The sequence below is a fragment of the Capra hircus genome, chromosome 8 (genome assembly GCF_001704415.2).
Source record: "Capra hircus breed San Clemente chromosome 8, ASM170441v1, whole genome shotgun sequence".
Taxonomy (NCBI): domain Eukaryota; kingdom Metazoa; phylum Chordata; class Mammalia; order Artiodactyla; family Bovidae; genus Capra; species Capra hircus.
In genome coordinates, this window is record NC_030815.1 from 102,810,483 (window position 1) to 102,832,035 (window position 21,553).

Here is a 21,553-nt window from a genome sequence, read left to right on the forward strand (position 1 = left end):
GTAAGTGTAAAAATTCACACTGGGTTTTGTTTTACTTATTTATTTTTTTTGTTGAATTGTCATATTTCTCTTCTGTAGATCCAGATCTTAAAGGGTCAGTAGGAAAAAGAAGAAATGACTGTAGAAGATCTCAGTCATCATTTTTAAAAATAAGATTAAAATGATAGTATTTTGCATGTTGTGTTAAGTAAGATATTAAACATTTCACTTGTTTTTATTCTCAGTTTTTTTACATGTGGCCACTAGAAGTTTGAAATTACCTAATGATTTATATTCCATTTCTATTGGACCATACCAATCTAAGGCAACCTGAACCCCCCAGACAGAAGGAGTAACTTGTTCTGGAGGGTTAGGTCACAGGGCAGCTTCATCGGCTCATTGGACAGACGACAAGACTGAAGAGTTTGGGATGGAGAAGGGAAGATGATGTAGTGGTATGCTGCTAAGTCACTTCAGTTGTGTCCGACTTTGTGCGACCCCATAGACGGCAGCCCACCAGGCTCCCCCGTCCCTGGGATTCTCCAGGCAAGAACATTGGAGTGGGTTGCCATTTCCTTCTCCAATGCATGAAAGTGAAAAGTGAAAGGGAAGTCACTCAGTCGTGTCCAACCCTTAGCGACCCCATGGACTGCAGCCCACCAGGCTCCCCCCTCCATGGGATTCTCCAGGCAAGAGTACTGGAGTGGGTTGCCATTGCCTTCTCTGGATGTGGTGGTATAGGAATCAGCATAACGGGGTGGTTAAAGTGGAGGGGTCATGGGAACTTGAGAGAGAGACAGACAGAGAGAGTGAGATACTAGTAATTTGGGGGAGGGAATTAAAATGCTTGCCACTTTCCTTATCCATTCCCCTAAACATTAGTTAAACACTTTGGAAGAAAGTAAACCTAACAAGATGAACAATAACAAATGTGAAAGATCGCCCCTGACGGGTTTTCTGATTGCCAAAGGAATTTCAGCCTATTTAGTCTTCTAGGGTCTTTTTGAATCAGAGTACACAATTCAGGACTGGTTTGGGCATAGAAATCCAGGTCCCTTTCGGGTCTGTGGGTTTTGGATCCCAGGGGGGCTGGAAGCCATTCTCTTACTAAGTCAAATCTGCTCCCTGTAATGATTTGGGAAGCAAGGCTTCTAGAAAACCCAGAGGGCATATTGCCTAGTGGACAGAGCTGGCAGGGTGAGAAGGTCACTTAGCTCCCCTGACTTAGGGACCTGGAGGAGGGTGGCTAACCTTGCGGGAAGCAGCGAAGCTAAACTTGAACCTGGGCCCACCTTTCCAGCCTGGTTCTCCCACTGTTAGTGTTTTGAAAGGAGTTTGAGCAATGCATTGGAAATTCAGCCTTGCAAGTTTTTGTTCTTTAATCAAGAACTCCTTCTGTCAAAAGGCTGAAGTTTAGCATTCTATCTCACTTGATTTTTGCAAAGTAGGATTTGCCTGCCTTGAACTATAATCATTGCGCATTTATTGACTTGTTATATGCCAGGCACTGGGTTAAGCATTTAACATCTATTATCTCATTTAATACCACCACCCTGGAAAGCAGGGATTTTTCTTTTCTTTCTTTTAATATATGAGAGAATTGAGACTGAAGTAAATGGAATTGGCCAGGGCTTAGCTGTCAGTCATGTTCTACTCATTGCAACCCCATGGACTGTGTAGCCCACCAGGCTTCTCTGTCCGTAGGATTCTCCAGGCAAGATTACTGGAGTGGGTTGCCATTTCTTTCTCTAGAGGATCTTCTCAACCTAGGAACTGAACCCGAGTCTTTAGTATCTCCTACATTGCAGACTGTTCTTTACCTGCTGAGCCATCAGCGATTCAAATTCAGATGGATGCCAGATTCCAGGCTCACAACATTCCTTTGAGGAAAGTGAACTATCGGCCAAAATGTGGAGTTGGTGACTGGCTGGAACCTGAACCCCATTAGATGTTCTGCCCATGCCCTGCCCCAGACCTTACCGTGGGGGGTTGTCTGAACTCTGCTGTCATGGGAAGTGGCCCTCCCTACTCCGAGGACCTCGTATGGCACTTGCCGTCTTCTATTCCTCCGCTCCCAGCTCGCCTCGGTGGACCTGGACTGTGTGTTTCATGCGCACAGAGCCTTTAATACCGCGTTTGAAAACAGTTGCAGAAGGTTTGCTGTAATTAATTACATTTGACATACTTGGAATCGGGGCCTCCTGGATTCAGAATGCAAATTTATGCCCAGACAGATGTAAGGTATGCTTGGAGCCAAGAGCTCTGGCACGTCCCCGCCAGGCCTGCAGCGTTGCTCACTGCCCTGATGGGAATGTCATCACAGGCAGTGAGTGGGAGAGGCAGGACTCAAACTCGGGGGTACCAGGAGCCCACAGGCTTTTGGAGGAAAAATACCGCTGAGCTTTAAGGCAGGAATTGTGGTCTCTAGTCTGAGCCCTGCTCCTAATTCAGTCGTGGTTGGGGGAATCTCTTTTCCCTCTTTGGGCCTCAGTTTCCCCCACTATACAATATAAAGACTTAGGCTAGGTGGTCCATTGAGTGGTCTCAGAAAGTACGTGCTGTTAGTTTGTTCAGGGGCAAGCGGGCAATTAATCAGGAAGTCAGAGCTTGGGATGCTTGCTTTTGGGAGTATCAGCCATCGAGGTGAGAAAGGCTTGTAATTGGTAGGTAAACAGGAGGCTGGTAGAACAGAGTGGTGTACGAGACAAGGCCTGGTATCTAGACAAGACGTTGCTAGTTTCCAGGGCTCCGCATAGAGAAGTTACTTATTCCGCATCAGTCCCTCCTCCGACCCATGTATACTCATCTCACCATCTGTATTAGATATCTATTACTGTATAACACATTAGCTCAAGACTTAGTTGCTTAACAGAACAATAGTCGTTTATTGTCTCTCATGGTTTCTGTGGGTTGAGAATGTGGAAGTGACTCAGTTGGTCAGTCTGGTTCAGGGTCTCTCAGTGGTTGTGGCCAGATGGCTGGGGCTGGGGCCATCTTAAAGGGCTCTCCAGTCATGTTTGGTGCCAGGGCTTGGAAGACTCAGAACAACTGGGGCTCCTGGAATATCCCTCCATCTATCCATCATCCCTTCACCTTCCCACCCACTGATCTGTCTATTTATATGTGTCTTTCTATCCATCTATCTACTTTATATACGTATATCTTTCTAATCTATCCATCTGTGTATCCAATCTATATCTATCTAATCCATCTTTCTACCTTTCCATATATCTCTGAGTGGTCTCTCCAGCATAGAGGTACTTGACCGGACTTCTACATGGCACCTTGAGGCTCTGAAGGCACTTGTCCTATGAAGGCATAGAGTCAAGCAGTTGCAGCATCTCCTTGAATGATCTAGCCTCAGACCTCATGCAGCACAACTTCCAAGTTAGTCTTTTGGTTGAAGCAATTGTAAAAGTGTGCCCCAGTTCAAGAGGTGAGACATAAACTCCGCCTCTCCATGGAGTTGTGTCAGCATCACGCTGAGTATGTACGATGTGATATATATATCGATGTGGCTCTTTGGAAAACACAGGCTGACATTCCATCTATCTACTCACCAACCCATCTGTCTAGCTGTTCACCTATCCATCCTTCTCTCCACAGACCCATTCATCCACCCACTTCATCTTTCCATCCTTCAATGTCTGTCCTTCCTGAAGACTATCTGCTTATCCATCCATCCCATTCAGTCACCAAACAAATCTCGAGCAACCTGATATGAGCCAGGGACAGCTCAGTTCAGTTCAGTCACTCAGTCATGTCCGATTCTTTGAGACCCCATGGACTGCAGCACACCAGGCCTCCCTGTCCAATACCCACTCCTGGAGCTTACTCAAACTCATGTCCATTGAGTTGGTGATGCCATCCAACCATCTCATCCTCTTGTCCCCTTCTCCTCCCGCCTTCAATCTTTCCCAGCATCAGGGCCTTTTCCAGTGAGTCAGTTCTTCACATCAGGTGGCCACAGTATTGGAGTTTCAGCTTCAGCATCAGTCCTTCCAAAGAACACCCAGGACTGATCTCCTTTAGAATGGACTGGTTGGATCTCCTTGCAGTCCAAGGGACTGTCAAGAGTCTTCTCCAACACCACAGTTCAAAAGCATCAGTTCTTCAGTGCTCAGCTTTCCTTATAGTCCAACTCTCACATCCATACTTGACTACTGGAAAAAGCATAATATTGACCTTTGTCAATATTATGGACCTAGATGGACCTTTGTTGACAAAGTAATGTCTCTGCTTTTTAATATGCTGTCTAGGTTTCTCATAGCTTTTCTCCCAAGGAGCAAGCGTCTTTTAATTTCATGGCTGCAGTCACCATCTGCAGTGATTTTGGAGCCCTAAAAATAAAGTCTTTCACTGTTTCCATTGTTTCCCCATCTATTTGCCATGAAGTGATGGGACCGGATGTCATGATCTTCGTTTTCTGAATGTTGAGCTTTAAGCCAACTTTTTCACTCTCCTCTTTCACTTTCATCGAGAGGCTCTTTAGTTCTTCTTTGCTTTTTGCCATAAGGGTGGTGTCATCTGCATATCTGAGGTTATTGATATTTCTCCCTGCAGTCTTGATTCCAGCTAATCAGCTGAATGATATTGGGCAAGTTACTTCCCTGTGCCTTCGTTTCCTCACCAGTAAATAAACATGACAGGGACAGCTAGGTACTTTCAATAATGAACTAAAGGAGCGAATGAAACTAACGTTTATTGAGACTCTACTCAGCATTAATCCTTCTGTTCTCAAAGTAATGCCATTATGTAGAATTATTATCATGTTTATTTACTGGTGAAGAAACCAAGGCACAAAGAACTAATTTGCCCAAGGTCATTCAGCTGATTAGTGTCTGAGCCAGAAGGTAAACCCAGGACTTCCTCATCACCCTGTCCCAGGTTATTTCCATTCTGTTTCTGAGTATGAAATGGCTGTCCAAGAGTTGGTTTTACTCTTCTCTCCTTTTTTTCCTAAGTAAAAAATAGGTTCCTTTTCCCCCTGATTATAGAAAAATATGTTCATTACAAAAATATTCAAGCATACAGAAAAGCAAGATTTTTTTTAAAAACCACCCCAATTCCTACCACTGTTTACATTTTGATGAACATTATTTAAATATATATGTAAATGTTTATAGAAGTGAGACTATATTCTCCATGCTGTTCAGTAGCCTGCCTTCTTTTTTCATTTTAAAACTCACTGGTAACCTTTTTCATCAGTAAATTTGTTATTACTCTGCTGCCTGCATTGTGTTTCTACTGTGTATACGTCCTCAAAATCAGTGCCTGCAGGATTTTGGTTATTTCTGACCCTTTTGCATTTGATTTTACCTTCATTTGTATGGTACTCTCCTTGACATCACTTGTGAAGCGGTCAGTAGCTGAATCATGGCATGTTCACGTTATACAGGTCGCACAGTTTACGTTTCTACCAGGACATTGTGAGTGCTCACTGCACATTGTGGCCGTCACCTTGTGTTGCCAAATACCTTTCATGTCCCAGTGGACAAATTAATGAGGCTGAACATCTATTGGTATATTTTATTAGCTGCTTGTGTTTCTTCTTTTGTGAATTGCCTGTTCAAGTATTTTGCCCTTTTTTCTTTTGGGGTGTTTGTTTTTCCCTTTTTTTAAAAAAAAAAAAGGTTTTTGGATTTTAGAGATATTGACTCTTTGCTATTTAAATTCTGAGGTTTTCAAAAAAATATTATTTAGTGATGGTTAAATAAAATGTTTTGTTTTTAATATTTACATTTTGGTGTTTTGGATTCTATTTTTTGTGTATGTCACGCTTGAAAAGACATTAAGAATCTAATGAATCTGGCTAAATGAATTTGATTTTAATGCATTTAACATTAATTAATTAAAAGACATTAAGAACTCATAGTGAAAAGGCAGCCTGCAGAATGGGAGAAAGTAGTTGTAAATTCAATATCTGGTAATAGGTTAGTTTCCAAGATACATAAAGAACTCCTACAACTTAGCAACCACAGCAATAACAAATAATAAAATAATAATAATAAATAGCAAATAATAAAATCCAACTTAAAAAAAACTGGGTAAAAGACTTGAATAGACATTTCTCCAAAGAAGATATGCAGATGGCAACCAAGCATATGAAAATGTGTTCAATATCACTAATCATTAGAGAAACACAATTTAAAAACAATGAGATATCATTTTGCACCCATTAGGATGGCCGCTATCAGAAAACAGAAAATAAGTGTTGGTGGAAATGTTGAGAAATTGGTAACCCTCATGGATTGTTGATGTTGCTGCTATGAAAAACAATATGGAAGTTCCTTAAGAAAGTAAAAATAGAATTACCGTATGGTCCAGTAATCCTACTCCTGGGTATCTATCTGAAAGAATTTAAAGCAGGATCTCCTAGAAATACTTGTACATCCATTTATTCACAGTAGTCAAGAGGTGGAAGTAACTCATTTGTTCTTTAATGAATGGATAAAGAAAATGTAGGATGGACATACAATGGAACATTATTCAGCCTTTGAAAAGAAGGAAACCCTGTCATATGCTTCGGTATGGATAAACCTTGAGGACGTTATGCTAAAGGAAGTAAGCCAGTCTCTAAAAAACAGATACTGTATGATTCCACTATGTGAGGCATCTAAAGCAGTGAAGCTCATAGAAACAGAAAGTAGAATGGTGGTTGACAGGGGTGGGGGAAGGGGAAAATGCAGCGGGGATGTGTAGTGGGGACAGGGTTTCAGTTTTGCAAGTTGGAAAAGTTCTAGATGTCTGTTGCACAACCCTGGGGATGTACTTAGCTCCACTGAACTACACACTTTGAAATGTTTAAGATGGTTTTAGAAAAAATTAACATTTATTTAACTTAACCAATAAGCAGTTTGTCTTGTTGGAACATACACACAAGAAATACTTGTACTTCCATACCACTGGAAATGTGCGTAAGTGCTCACAATAGAATACCTGCAAACAACACAAAAAGATTTTATAGAAATAGTCACCATTTTTAAAAATTAATTTTTATTGGCGTATAGTTGCAGTACAATATTGTGTTAGTTTCTACTGTACAGCAAAATGAATCAGCAGAGTGTGTACATGCGTGCCTGCCTGCTGAGTTGCTTCAGCCCTGTCTGACTGACTGTGACCCCATGGACTGTAGCCCGCCAGGCTCCTCTGTCCATGGGATTCACCAGGCAGAATATTGGAGTGGGTTGCCATTTGCTCCTGCAGGGGATCTCCTGACTCGGGTCAAACCAGCATCTCTTACGTCTTCTGCATTGACAGCAGGGTTCTTTACCACTAGCACCACCTGGGGAGCCCATATGTATACATATATCCCTTCTTTTTTGGATTTCCTTCCCATTTAGGTCCCAACAGGGCATTGAGTAGACTTCCCTGTGCTATATAATAGGCTCTCATTCGTTATCTATTTTATACATATTATTGCTAGTATATATATGTCAGTCCCAGTATCCAAGTTCATCCCACCCCGCCTTCCCCTTGGTATCCAAAGGGTTCTAAGTCTGTCTCTAGAAACAGTCACCCTTATTATTTCTATTATTTCATGTAAGTTTTGGTTTCTTACATTTAAATTGTTCGTCCGTCTGGAATGTATTTGTTTTAATATATTAATGGGAATAGAGAGGGGCATAGGGATCAGGCGCTATATTTTTTTTCAAATGGTGAGCTGCTTGCTGCAACATCAATAATTGAATGATCCATCTTTTCCTCCCCGATTTGAAATGCCACTTTAGTATTAAATTTCCATATACTTAGGTCTATTTCTGGACTCTTATGTTCTCTGGCTGTACAGGTATAGCACTGTTTTAATTTGATCACTTTAAACGTTAATCATATTTTAAGAACAGACTTACAAACTGGCATATAAATTGCCACCTGCAGTGCTTACCATATTGGGGCAGCTTTCTGGTGGGCTCTTCTGATTGGGCAGGCTCTCATTGATGCCCACACTGGCATCAGTGCCATTATAGATAAGGTTAGGTACCTTACCATAGGTAGGTAATTGGCGCTTTCGTTCACCACTGGGACGTGGCAGAGTGGAGATTGGAGCCTGAGTCTGAACAACTTTAGAGCCTGTGGCGCTCCTTTAACAACGTGCTGTGTCTTTGGATGCACAGGTATCTTCCAGTAGAGCTCATCCATACCTTGATCCTCATCGTGCCTGGCATAGAGTGGTGCTAGTACGTGCTTCTTGAACTAAAAGGGAAGCAATTCATGGCTTATCCAAAACAGGTATTATTAAACAGATTATTCCCTGGCTGCAGTTAGATGTATGCTAATGTTTGTTTTAATAAATTAATTTTTAAATAATTAAAGTAACCTAATGATATTACAGATAAATCAGCAAGTAGAGAAAAAAAATTGCACTAAATATATTCCTGCCCCTATATATTCACTGTTTTGGTACATTTCCTTCTAATTACTTAATAAGCATATTTTTTTATTGTTTGAATAATAATGAATTAGAGTTCTGCCTCCTGTCTTTTCCTTCTCCCAGTTTTTCTTTGTCTTCATAATCCATCATTTTTCAAGATTGCTCAGTAGTCACAGAAGAGAGCAAAAATAGTTTACTTAACCCATAGGCTGTTGGTGAACATTTAAGTTGGTCCTTTTTTTCCTCTTTTATAAAATTAGGCTGTAAAAGGTGCTTTCCTGGTGGCCCAGTGGTTGGGATTCCACCTTGCAGTGCAGCAGACACTAGGTTGATCCCTGGTCCCGGAAGATCCCTCATGCCTCAGGGCAACTAAGCCCATGGGCCACAACTGCTGAGCCCAGGTGTTGCCGCTGCTGAAGCCTGCGCCTGAGCCTGCGCTCCACAGCAAGGGAAGCCACTGCAGTGAGAAAGCCTCGCGCTACAACTAGAGAGTGACCCCCACGTGCTGCAACTAAAGAAAGTCCGTATGCAACAGCAAAGACCTGGCACAGCCATGTATAAATACAATTTTAAAATTACATTGTAATGAACATCTTATATTAAATATTCTGATGTTTTAAAGCCATCCCTTTTGGATATATTCCCAAAGAGAGGTTACTGGGTCAAGGGTAGACATTAGTTTTGGGTGTTTATTGTCTCTAAGCTTTAGGAACCTCTGTTAATTTGGAAAAGAACTACAGTAAATTCTTCAAACACATGTTTTGTTGACCTTATTATCAGGAAAGGAATTCCTGTTCAATGAGGAAACCTAGAAAATATATATATATATATATATATAAAAGAAAGGATTCCATAATTTCATACTTTTCCAAGATGATCTCTGATCATGTTTATCCTTGTTTATTTATATCAACATGTATTTTTTAGTAGATTAAATGGCAATCCACTCCAGTACTATTGCCTGGAAAATCCCATGGACAGAGAAGCCTGGTAGGCTACAGTCCATGGGATTGCAAAGAGTCGGACACGACTGAGCGACTTCACTTCACTTTTTAAATTTCATTTTATTAGCCAGAATTCTCTAATAATTATTTTTTTTCTGCATTTATGTTGATAATCCATTTTCGGATGATGATCCTTTGTCTTTTCACATCCTAAATATCTTCTGAATTATTTCAACCATCCATTAAGTATTTGTTCCAACTATGGGTGACAACCCTTGACAGGTGCCAAGGTGTTGAATCAATGTGGATTCCCTTCACAGCCATTTGTAATGTGCTGTGGAAAGTGCTTAGTGCCCTGAAACTGGATACTGAGGGTGTTTGGTGGAGGGAAGGATGAATCCTGTTAAAATCCTGGGCAGCTTTCTGGAGGAAGTGGCATTTGTGCTTGGCTTTGAAGGATAGATAGGGCTTTCAGGTCTAAAAAAAATCTGTAGGAGAAAGGATAGAGCAGTACATTTGGGGCCAGTGAAGTAGAATGAATCACCAAAGATGAACTTAACTTTTAGTGAATTTTTAGTGTCAAGTATGGTGGTGGTTTTGGAAAAGGCGATGGCACCCCACTCCAGTACTCTTGCCTGGAAAATCCCATGGACGGAGGAGCCTGGTGGGCTGCAGTCCATGGGGTCACTAAGGGTCAGACACGACTGAGTGACTTCACTTTCACTTTTCACTTTCACGCATTGGAGAAGGAAATGGCAACCCACTTCAGTGTTTTTGCCTTGAGAATCCCAGGGACGGGGGAGCCTGGTGGGCTGCCGTCTATGGGGTGGCACAGAGTCGGACACGACTGAAGCAACTTAGCAGCAGCAGGGAACAGTATTTACACCTAACCACTTGTGATACATTGTGATAATTCTTATTCTGTTTTTTAAAAATACTGGCTGTGACTCTTTAAAATGATTTCAAGACCCAACAGTGGGTCACGACCTGTTGTTTGAAAACTGCTAGCCTGAAGGACCCTGAAAACCTGGCATCAGATTCTCCTGCCATGACCTCCCAGCTGTCCTGAGGAAGTGGAACCCTGAGCTTCTTTCTCCCTCCTGTCCAGCAGGTGAGGAATAAATCAGGTACGTCCTGCCTGCCTGCCTGGCTCCCCTGTCCTCGTGATGAATGGTGATTTTTGTCACTTCTCGTTGAAGATGTGAGTGCCTGAAGCAGGCAGCTGTGGAGCTCCTGAGTTGGTGAGCTGAACTTGATGATGAGCTTGGAGCAGTTTCCAACACTGATTAGAAGGCTCAGGGGTTCCAGTGAGCCACAAGGAGCAAAATCATTAATGGAGATTATCTCAGAGGGGTATAGGAGTATAGGTCTATTTTTCTTCATTGAACTTGAACCTCTTTCATAATAATAGAGCGAGTTGACAAAATGCTTTTTGAGGAATTTACTATATTTCTTTTCCAAATCAACAGATTCCGAAAGCTTAGTACCAGTAATCACCTATGTAAGGAATGACCAAAACTCTGGGTGTGTGTGTATATTATGGAAATGTGTTGAACTAATATCGCTCCTTGGCCCAATAATCCATCTTTGGGAATATATCCAAAGGAGAGGATTTTAAGATATCAAAATACTTTGTGTATGAAGATGTTCCTTGCAGTGTAATTTTACATAAGCCCAGCGTTAGGTCTGGTAGGAGTACACAGTGTGGGACCAAGCACAGCTCCTGTTGCCGCTCTGGTCCCAGGAGAAACAGTCATAGGTGACTGCTCTGAGAAGCAGAGTGACTAAGGATGAACACTTTATAGTTAGGCTGTGCTGTGTTTATTAGTCCCTCAGTCGTGTCCGACTTTGCGACCCCATGTACTGTACCAACCAGGCTCCTCTGTCCATGGGATTCTCCAGGCGAGAACACTGGAGTGGGTTGCCATGCCCTCCTCCAGGGGATCTTCCCAACCCAGGGATCGATTCCAGGTCTCCCGCACTGCAGGCGGATGCTTTAACATCGGAGCCGTCAGGGAAGCCCATAGTGAGGCTGCTGCTGCTGCTAAGTCGCTTCAGTTGTGTCCGACTCTCTGCGACCCCATACATGGCAGCCCACCAGGCTCCCCCTGTCCCTGGGATTCTCCAGGCAAGAACACTGGAGTGAGTTACCATTTCCTTCTCCAGTGCATGAAAATGAAAAGGGAAAGTGAAGTTGCTCAGTTGTGTCCGACTCTTAGCGACCCCATGGACTGCAGCCCACCAGGCTCCTCCGTCCATGGGATTTTCCAGGCAAGAGTACTGGAGTGGGGTGCCATTGAGGCTACCTGGTTTCAAAACCCAGATCTGCCCCCTTTAGACCACATGCCTCTGGGAAAATTACTTAACCTTCTTTGTGTCAGTTTCCTCATCTATAAAATGGGTTTGGTGAGAATTAGATAAGGAAGTACTGACAACACTAGAACAGTGCTTGACACACAGTAAGTCCCGCATAAGGCTAAGCTTGGCTAATTAATTGTTTTGTTTTTTTTCCTCCTTGCACAGAAGAGGGAGACTTTGTATAGGTTCACTTGTCATGTGTCTGCATCCATTTAGGGAGTAGGACATAGAGAGTGGAAGGACCATAGGACTGGATGTGAAAGATGGAACGTTCAGACTTAATCAGACTTTAGCTGAGTTTAGGGTATTATTTTCCCTGTTGGAAACATTGTTGTCTGAAATAAAAGATAACAAGCCTTTTTCTGCTCTGCTTTGCAGAATTGTCATGAGGATTGGCCAGGGGGTGGGGGTGGGGTGAAACATCCATCAAATGAAGAGATTAAATTTTAGAGATGTCCAGTGGGTTTATTGTGAATTTTGTCTGTGGTTGGTAATGGGTTCTGTGGATAGCCCATAGTGGAGTGGGAAAGAGGTGCAGAGATTGACTGGTGATGTCTGCCGCTGGAAGGCAGCATGGTGAAGGTTCAGCTCACCTTTGCTACCTCAGGGCTGCATGGCTTCCTGGGCCCCACCTAATCTGTGGCTGGGTGGTTCTGTGGTTATTGAGGAATTGAATTAACTGTGTAGTACTGTAACCAGGAGATGGGAGGCCATCTTTTCCAATTATATACATTAAAATATCTTAAAGCTGTGATAATGAAATGTGGGTGGAACTGGCATAGACATTGAACAGGAAGATAAATAGAACAGATTACAGTCCAGAAACAGACCCAGTGGATCCTGCTGTGTATAAACTTTAGTTCTAGTACCACCTTATTTTGGATAACGTTGCTTTTAAGATCATTTAGTAAACATCTCTCCCAGTTGTCTCGTTTTCAAAATTCTCATTTGTCTTTCTCTTATACTCTACCAGATGAACTTGAGAATCACTTTCTTCATGGTAAAAATTGCTTTGTTACTGGAATCTCATTAAATATGTGTATGCACTTAACCTGAGTGGGAAGGGCATACTCCTAGTACCGTGTTTTTCTGCCCAGCAACAGGGTCTCTATGCATTCACGTTCCTTTATACGACTCTCAGTAAAAGTCTGTAGTTTGCCACATAAGTTTTGAACTTTTATTTCTAAATATATTCCTAGGTATTTGATATTTTTGACTGCAGTTGTAAGTGGGATAATTTCCCTCATTGTGTATTTTACCTAATTAACGCAAGTAATAAAAAACTACCAGTTTTTACGTGCTGGTTTTTTTGTTGTAAAGTATAATGTCCTGTATTGTCTTCTCAGTTCCAGTGGTTTCTAGGTAGGTGATAATATATGCAAACAATACTAATTTCCCTTCTTCTTCTACAATATTGTCCTTTTTTTCCCCCCATATAGTATGGGTTGACTAGATCTTCTAGAGCCATTTGCATAATTGTGGGGATAGCAGGTATTCTTGTATTATCTTATTTCTTATTTTAGTGGGAAGCATTCTAGTGTTTCATAATCAAGTTTGAAGTTTTATTTTGGTTTCCGATGTGTATTCTTTATCACTGAGTATCTTTCTGAGTTGCTAAGAGTTAGTTTCTCTTTCTTTCTCTTTCTCTGTCTCTCCCTCCCTCCTTCTCTCTCCTTCTTTTTAAAGTTGTTTCAAGATGAAGGTGAGTGGTATGATTTAGGAGTGATTTTTACTTTTCTGTGTTTGAATTGTTCCTTTGCAGTGGAGTGTGAATCAGACCCTCCCCGACTATAAAGCTCTTTAGTAATGGGGGGGAGGGATGATGAATTTTTAACAAATGTCTTTTCATTATGTACCCAGATGGCCATATGTTTTTCTTACTTTGATCTGCTGATGTGATGAATTATATTAATAGATTTCCTAATATTAAACCATCCTAGAAGGAACCCATTTTGTTCATGGTGTTTCATTATTTTAATACATCCTGAGTCCATTTTGCAGTGTTTTGTGTCTATATTCATTGGTGAGATTGTCCTGCAGTTTTATTTTTAGTGTCTGTTTTTGGCATTTTTTTAATGCGAGGTTTGCTAGTACAGTGGGTTGTAAATTGGAAAGCTTTCCATCATTTTCAATGATCTGGAACAGGAGGATAAATACATTTCAGATTGTGTTCCTATTGGTGGTGGCTGCTGAGACTGCTGTGTTGAGAAGGATTCTGAGTCCCTGTCATGTGTAAACAATTTAGTGTTTTGGAAGAGTGTAGGAAATGAGAGTTTAAGCATGCATGCCAGATGTTTATTTGTAGTCCTTGCCAGGAATGATTTATATTGCACAGGAATTATCTATCTTTTGAAAGTTTAGAAACACTTCTCTTTAAAACTTTCTATCTTTTTAGGCTTTAGAGATAATTATTTTCCACTGTTTCCCTTTCTTTAATAACTTTTTGGCTTTTGCTCTTGTTGAAATAATTTGGGTCATTTATATTTTCTTAGAAATTTATTTATTTCGTCAAGAATTTGAATTGTATTTGCATAAACCAGAATGTGTGTGTGTGTGTACATATATATATATAGTGTTCTCTGTTTATATTTCATTTGATTTTCTTGTATTTTTTTTTCCTTTAGTTTTTGGTTGAATACTAATATCCAGGCCTGCTTATTATTTTTGTATCCTACCACTTAAAATTTTAAAGTTATTTATCAATTCTAGCTACTTTAAATATTTCTAAATTATTATATATGTGAAATAAATCCACCCTTCTACTTTAGATTTTTTAAAAATGGAATCCTTAGCTCTTTATTTTTTTCTGTTTAGTAATAAAAGTACTTAATCAATGAATTTTCCTCTGAGTACATTTTTGGTCACATTCCATAGACCTTACTGTGAAGTATTGTTACTATTTTTTCCTCTAAATATTCTGTAATTTTAGTTTTGATGCTCTTTAGCCTGCAGATTATTTCAAAGTATCATTTAAATTTTTGTGTGAGTCCCTTTTTTACACTGCTGTTTATTTTTATTCATTTTTAGTTTACTGTAAGAGAATGTTGCTAGTGTTAGTTCTGCTTTTGGTAATTTATAGACATTATTGGATTCCTTTCTAAGTATTAGTTTGTGCAAATATTTCATTTGCTTGTAAAAGTAGTAATTTCCACTTTTCTTGTTGTTCTTCAGTCTCTAAGTCGTGTCTGACTCTCTCTGACCTCATGGACTGCAGCGCACCAGACTTCCCTGTCCTCCAGCGTCTCCTGGAGTTTGCTCAAATTCATGTTAATTGAGTTGGTAATACTATCTAACCATCTCATCCTCATCACTACCTTCTCCTTTTGTCCTCAATCTTTCCCATCACCAGGGTCTTTTCCAGTGAATGGGCTCTTTGCATCACGTGGTCAAAGCATTGGAGCTTCAGCTTCAGCATCAGTCCTTCCAATGAAAATTCAGAGTTGATTTTCTTTAGGATTGACTGGTTTGATCTCTTTGCTATCCACTTTAAGGGTTTATTATTTGCCATATTCATATATTTCTCAATTTTATATGTCACCAGCATTATTAATTACATTTTTCAGATTCCTTGTAGTACCCCAGTCATGTTGCTTTTCTATTTATATTTTAAGAATTTGAGAATTTCTTACTGTCTTTCCTTACTATGTTTCTGTTGATTTTACCTTTTTTCCTTTATATTTTCCTTTATATTTTTATTAGATTAGGTTAACAGAAATTTACCTGCTTACTACATTTTATTATGGATTGTACCCTTAATCTGTAAAAATTAGCCCTCCTTGACCTATTTTATAGGGCTTCCCTGATAGCTTAGTTGGTAAAGAAACTGCCTGCAATACAGGAGACCCTGGTTCAATTCCTGGGTTGGGAAGATTCGCTGGAGAAAGGACAGGCTACCCACTCCAGTATTCTTGGGCTTCTGTTGTGGCTCAGCTGGTAAAGAATCCACCCGCAATGCGGGAGACCTGGGTTCAGTCCCTGGGTTGGGAAGATCCCCTGGAGAAGGGAAAGGCTAGCCACTTCAGTATTCTGGTCTTGAGAATTCCATGAACTGTATAGTCCATGGGGTCTCAAAGAGTCAGACACGGCTGAGTGACTTTCACTTTCACTTTGACTATTTTATGTTTTCTACTTTCAGTTCTAGTTTTTCTGATTTTTATAATGCTTTTTCTGTTTTCACCTTTAACTTTAGCAAAATTTATAAAGCACTTCCAACTTTGTGTTGTTGGAATTTACCTGATAAAATTTTATATATTTATTTCACTTTTAGCCTTTCTGTGCCCTTTCAGTTCAGTTCAGTCGCTCAGTCGTGTCCAACTCTTTGCGACCCCATGAATCCGACTCTTTGCGACGCCAGGCCTCCCTGTCCATCACCAACTACCGGAGTTCACTCAAACTCATGTCCCATCGAGTCGTTGATGCCATCCAGCCATCTCATCCTCTGTCGTCCCCTTCTCCTGCCCCTAATTCCTTCCAGCATCAGGGTCTTTTCCAATGAGTCAGCTCTTTGCATGAGGTGGCCAAAGTACTGGAGTTTTAGCTTCAGCATCTATCCTTCCAATGAACACCCAGGACTGATCTCCTTTAGGATGGACTGGTTAGATCTCCTTGCAGTCCAAGGGACTCTCAAGAGTCTTCTCCAACACCACAGTTCAAAAGCATCAATTCTTCAGCGCTCAGCTTTCTTCACCATCCAACTCTCACATCCATACATGACTATTGGAAAAACCATAGATTTGGCTAGATGGACCTTTGTTGGCAAAGTGATATCTCTGCTTTTTAATATGCTGTCTAGGTTGGTCATAACTTTCCTTCCAAGGAGCAAGTGTCTTGTAATTTCATGGCTGCAGTCACCATCTGCAGTGATTTTAGAGCCCAAAAAATAAAGTCTGACACTGTTTCCCCATCTATTTGCCATGAAGTATGGGACCAGATGCCATGATCTTTGTTTTCTGAATGTTGAGCTTTAAGCCAACTTTTTCACTCTCCTCTTCCACTTTCATCAGGAGGCTTTTTAGTTCCTCTTCACTTTCTGCCATAAGGGTGGTGTCATCTGCATATCTGAGGTTATTGATATTTCTCCCAGCAATCTTGATTCTAGCTTGTGCTCCTTCCAGCCCAGCGTTTCTCATGATGTACTCTGCATATAAGTTAAATAAGCAGGGTGCCCTTTAACAGTTGCTATATTTCTGTCAGATTGCTTGTAGTTTTTTACATTTAAAAACTCAGAGTCTGAATATCTGTGTCTTTGGGAACTTACCCCTGTTTCTATTTATTATAATACTTAATGTGGCTTTTTTAAACATCTTTTTTCTAATTATAGTTTTCTTTTTGCTAAGTATTTGTGTAACTAAGAAGACATTTTTGACTTCTTTTTATGTAAATGGCATCTTTTAATGAATAGGGCATTTTGTGTTACATATTTTTTCTCTCAGTACTCTACGGATGTTCTGTAGTCTTAGGTTGTTAATACTGAAGGAGGTAATCCAGAGGCCACGTGGTATTTCATTTTTGTGGTTGATTCCTGCACCCCATTCCTGACCTTCCTGAATGCCTCTGTCCTATTCTTTTTCACCCTTGAAATCCCAGGGTTATTTTGGGCAATATCTGTGTTTGGTGTCTTTTAATTCATTTGCTGGGCTTCCCTGGTGGCTCAGTGGTAAAGAATCTGCCTGCATCGCAGGAGCTGTAGGAGATGCAGGTTTGATCCCTGGGTTGGGAAGATCCCCTGGAGGAGAGCGTGGAAATCCACTCCAGTATTCTTGCATGGAGAATCACATGAATAGAGGAGCCTGGCGAGCTACAGTGCATGCAGTCACAGAGAGTTGGACACGAGTGGACAGACTTAGCGTCCACACAAGCAATTCATTAGCTAAATACGTGGTATGTACATTCAGTCTGCAGACTTAGGTCTTCATAATGGAGAAATTTTTGTTCCATATGTTCCCCTGGTCGCATCTTATTTTGAAATGACATTTAATCATTTATATATCCCTGTTGTTTGTTTTCCATAGTGATCTCTTCTTTTGATTATTTTAACCTCTCTCTATTTATTTCCTCTGAGTTTTGTGAGTGCTTCTCAAGCTTATCCTTTGCATCACATACTCAGTTTTCTGTGCTGATAGTTTGTTTGTTACTTCTGATGCTGGTTTTAATTCTTCAGTGGCATCATTTGGTTCCTTGTTCTTTCTTCTTAATTCCTTGAGCTTCCTTTTCATTTCACTGTGCTCTTATTTTCTTTAATTTTATTGAGGGGACAAAAGAGAGTGTATCTCAAGTTTATTTCCATTTCCTGGAGTAAAACTATGTTTGATATGTCCCGTTTCTGCGTCTTGAGTGGAAGGCTTATCTCCTCCTTTTTGTTAACACAGTTCTGTTTCATTTGCCCTCCCCTATTTGTGTTATTTATTCATGTTAAATAAGGAAAGCTATGTTTTGGTCTGGTATGTACTTTAAAATGATGTTGGTAACTGCTTCCTTAGATGTTGAGGTGAAAGGGGAGGGCCAGATGGTGAAAGCTGATATGATGGATGAGAGATGGGGCAGCCTGAAGTTGATGGGGCTGTAGGTTTTCTCAGTCTGGGTACCATTGTTTGCTTGAATGGAGCAACACTGTGATGTACCCAGTGGGCTAGGCCTAGATTCTTTCCTGATGGGATTGGGGTTGAGTTGAAAAGCTCTACCTGGAAGAAGCTTAGCTGCCACTGGGATTTCTCTGTGGAAATGCCATCAAGGAGGGTTTTCAATAGCTTCTGTCACAGCCCCTCCCTCTAACCCCCAGCTGCCTTTGGCTTTCATCTTAGCAATTCTGGGTTGGAATCTCAAGGAGGGTGGCTGTGAGATGATCTACTAGGACACTCTTTGATTTGTTTCCATGTCCCTAACATCTAGCACAGAGCCTTCAGTAGGCAGCTGTGTGTATGAAATCATCTTCTAAATTTTAGGATCTCCTTTTAGTTTTTAATTGTGGTAAAATACAACATAAAATTGATCATCGGCACCATTTTTGTGTGTGCTGTTCAGTAATGTTAAGTACATTCACACTGCTGTGCTGTCAATTTCTAGAATTTTCTCATCTTGCAAAACTGAAACTCAGTTCATTAGCCAACTCCTCATCGCCCACTTCTCCTGGCCCCTGGCAACTCCCATTCTAATTTTTGTCTATGAATTTGACTACTCTGAGTGTCTTATATGAAAGGAATCATACAGTGTGTGTCTTTTTGTGACTGGCTTATTTCACTTAGCATAATGTTCTGAAAAGCTCATTCACGTTGTAGCATGTATCAGAATTTCCCTCCTTTTTCAGGCTCAGTGATATCCCGTTGCATGTATATACCAAATCTTGTCTGTCTGTATATCTGTGGACACTTGGGTTGCTCCCACATTTTGACTGTCTTGAATAACGCCTCAACGAACATGAGTGTAATATTGTCTGTTTGAGATTCTGTTTTCAATTCTTTCGGTTATATACCCAGAAGTGAAATTGCCAGATCATATAGTAATTCCTTGTTTAATTTTTTGAGAAAACCACCATTCTATTTTCCTCCTATTTAAAAACATGATTATGGAAAGTTTCAAAAGTATGCAGAGCAGACAAAGTTGTATAAGGACCCTTCATGCCCGATTGCCCAACTTCAACACCATCAACATATATTGCTATTCTTTCATCATGTGTACTGCCCCCTACTCTGCCCACTCGGTGAAGATGGTGGTTGTTAAACTATTACAGCTGATTCAGGAAAAGCTTTCATAAGTAAAATGGGCATAAGTAAGTGAAGGGATAAAGGGATTTGTTGTTCGGTTGCTCAGTCGTGTCTGACGCTTTGTGACCCCGTGGACTGCAGTGCGCCAGGCTTCCCTGTCCTTCACCATCTCCCAGAGCTTGCTCAAACTCATGTCCATTGAATTGATAATGCAATCCAACCGTCTCATCCTTTGTCATCCCCTTCTCTTCCTGCCTTCAGTCTTTCCCAACATCAGGGTCTTTTCTAATGAGTTGGCTCTTTGCATCAGGTGGCCAAAATATTGAAGCTTCAGCTTCAGCCTCAGTCCTTCCAATGACTATTCAGGGTTGATTTCCTTTAGGATTGACTTGTTTGATCTCCTTGCAATCCAAGGGACTCTCAAGAGTCTTTTCCAACCCCACAGTTCAAAAGCATCAATTCTTCGGTGTTCAGCCTTCTTTATGGTCCAACTCTCACATCCGCACACTTGTGTAACTCGTATCCCTACTGCAGTGTAGAACCTTTCCGCCTTCCAGAAGGTGTCCTTTGTCAGTTGCCACCTCCTCTCCCAGAGGCAACTGCTGTTCTGATTGCCTTCATGTTAGACTAATTCACCTGGTCTAGATATACAATTTACATAAACAGTGCCTCCTGCTTTTATAGTCCTGTGGTCCATCTGTGAGTGTGTTGGTGGTCCTGTGTCACTTGCCGTGCAGGACTCTCTTCTTTCACCTTTTTGCAGATTTGGGGTTCAAGGTCATGTTAGGTAATCACTGCCTTTGGGTTTTGTTTTTATTCTGTCTTGCTAGTGTTATAACTCAGGAACCCAATGAAAAAGCCCCAGCATTTCCCCTGCATTTAAAACTCATCGCATTTTACTCCTCTTTTACCTATAAAAACAGTTACTCATATATTAAAAAGTTGAGAATTAAAGGAAAATAAATCCATCACTGTTAACGTCACTTCATAATCATGATTGGTGGTTCTCTGTTAAATCTTTTTTCTAGGTGTACTTTTTTAAAGCTCTCATCATAGTGCAAACAGCTTTATATCCTGCTCTTTTCACCTAACACTGGAACAGTAGGAATTTTAGCCGGCTACATGGACGTCAGCAATCATTTTATTGGCTCCATAGTTGCTGCAGGGGGTCTGTCATTTGAGCTCTTAAACTGTCTCGCACTGTACTAAGTCTTATTAACTCTTTGGATCCTCACAACGTACCTGTGAAGTACTTACTGTTCCTCTCAATTTGCAGATTTGAAATTAGTCACACATTTGGTGAGCAGGGAAGCTGGGAACCAAACCCAGGCATTCTGGCTCCTATCCCCAACACTGAGGCACAGTGATTAACTTCATCATTCCTTTGAGTGGACTGTACAGGGGTCCTTTCCCCCATTTTACAGATGACTAAACTGAGGCACAGAGAAGTGACTTAACTGAGCTGATGTGGCAAGGAACTGACAGAGCTGAGGCTGGAACCCAGGCTCCTGCCTCCTAGCATCATCCTTTCCCACTTTTCTGGAAATCCTCTGCTATGCTTGGGCGGGGGTAGGTTCTGCCTTGTGTCCAGCACTGCTGCACGGCAGGATCACCCCCTGTTCTTCAAGCTTTTGGTTTTCCTATCATCCTCATTCTCTGTCATCCTTCCAGCAGCCTCCAGGTCCTCTTGCCTCTCTGGGCCTCACTTTCTTCATCTTTAAAATGGGCATCTCCTCTCTCCTTGTCCTCTCTGGGCCCTGTTGCTTCAGCCCTCCTCTCCTGCACTTGGCCGGCCCGGCGCGTTCCCAGACACTTGCAGGGAACTGTACTTGCGGCTGAGCGAGCATCTGCTTCCCCATCTGGTCCCAACTTTTTCCTTAATTACCCACTGAATTGGCTCTAACAAAACGCTGACAACTTGAATGAGACATTAGCTGATACATCAGCACCCGTGCCAGGGCCTCACGGGCTTTTCCGGGACGTGACGAACTCAGGCCCAGCAAAGCCCCTTGTTCCCTGGCCCGAGTCCCCGTCCCAGCTGAGAGGCAGGCCCAGCCAAGGCGCAGGGCCTCCCCGGGGTCCTGCTGCTCGTCAGCGCTGCCTTATCGTGGTGGGACCCCAGGCTTTCTTGCCATCATCTTTGGGGCTGGGTCACAAGCCTGGAGGCAAGATTTGTCCTCCCTTGCGTCACTGCCTTGGTC

The 21,553-nt window shown here is 41.5% G+C and overlaps 1 protein-coding gene across 13 annotated transcripts in view; it reads left to right on the plus strand.

Annotated features, from left to right (window-relative positions):
* Window positions 1–21,553, plus strand: part of ZNF618 (zinc finger protein 618) — a 206,671-nt gene that overhangs the window by 11,949 nt on the left and 173,169 nt on the right. The gene's annotated exons all lie outside the window — the stretch shown is intronic.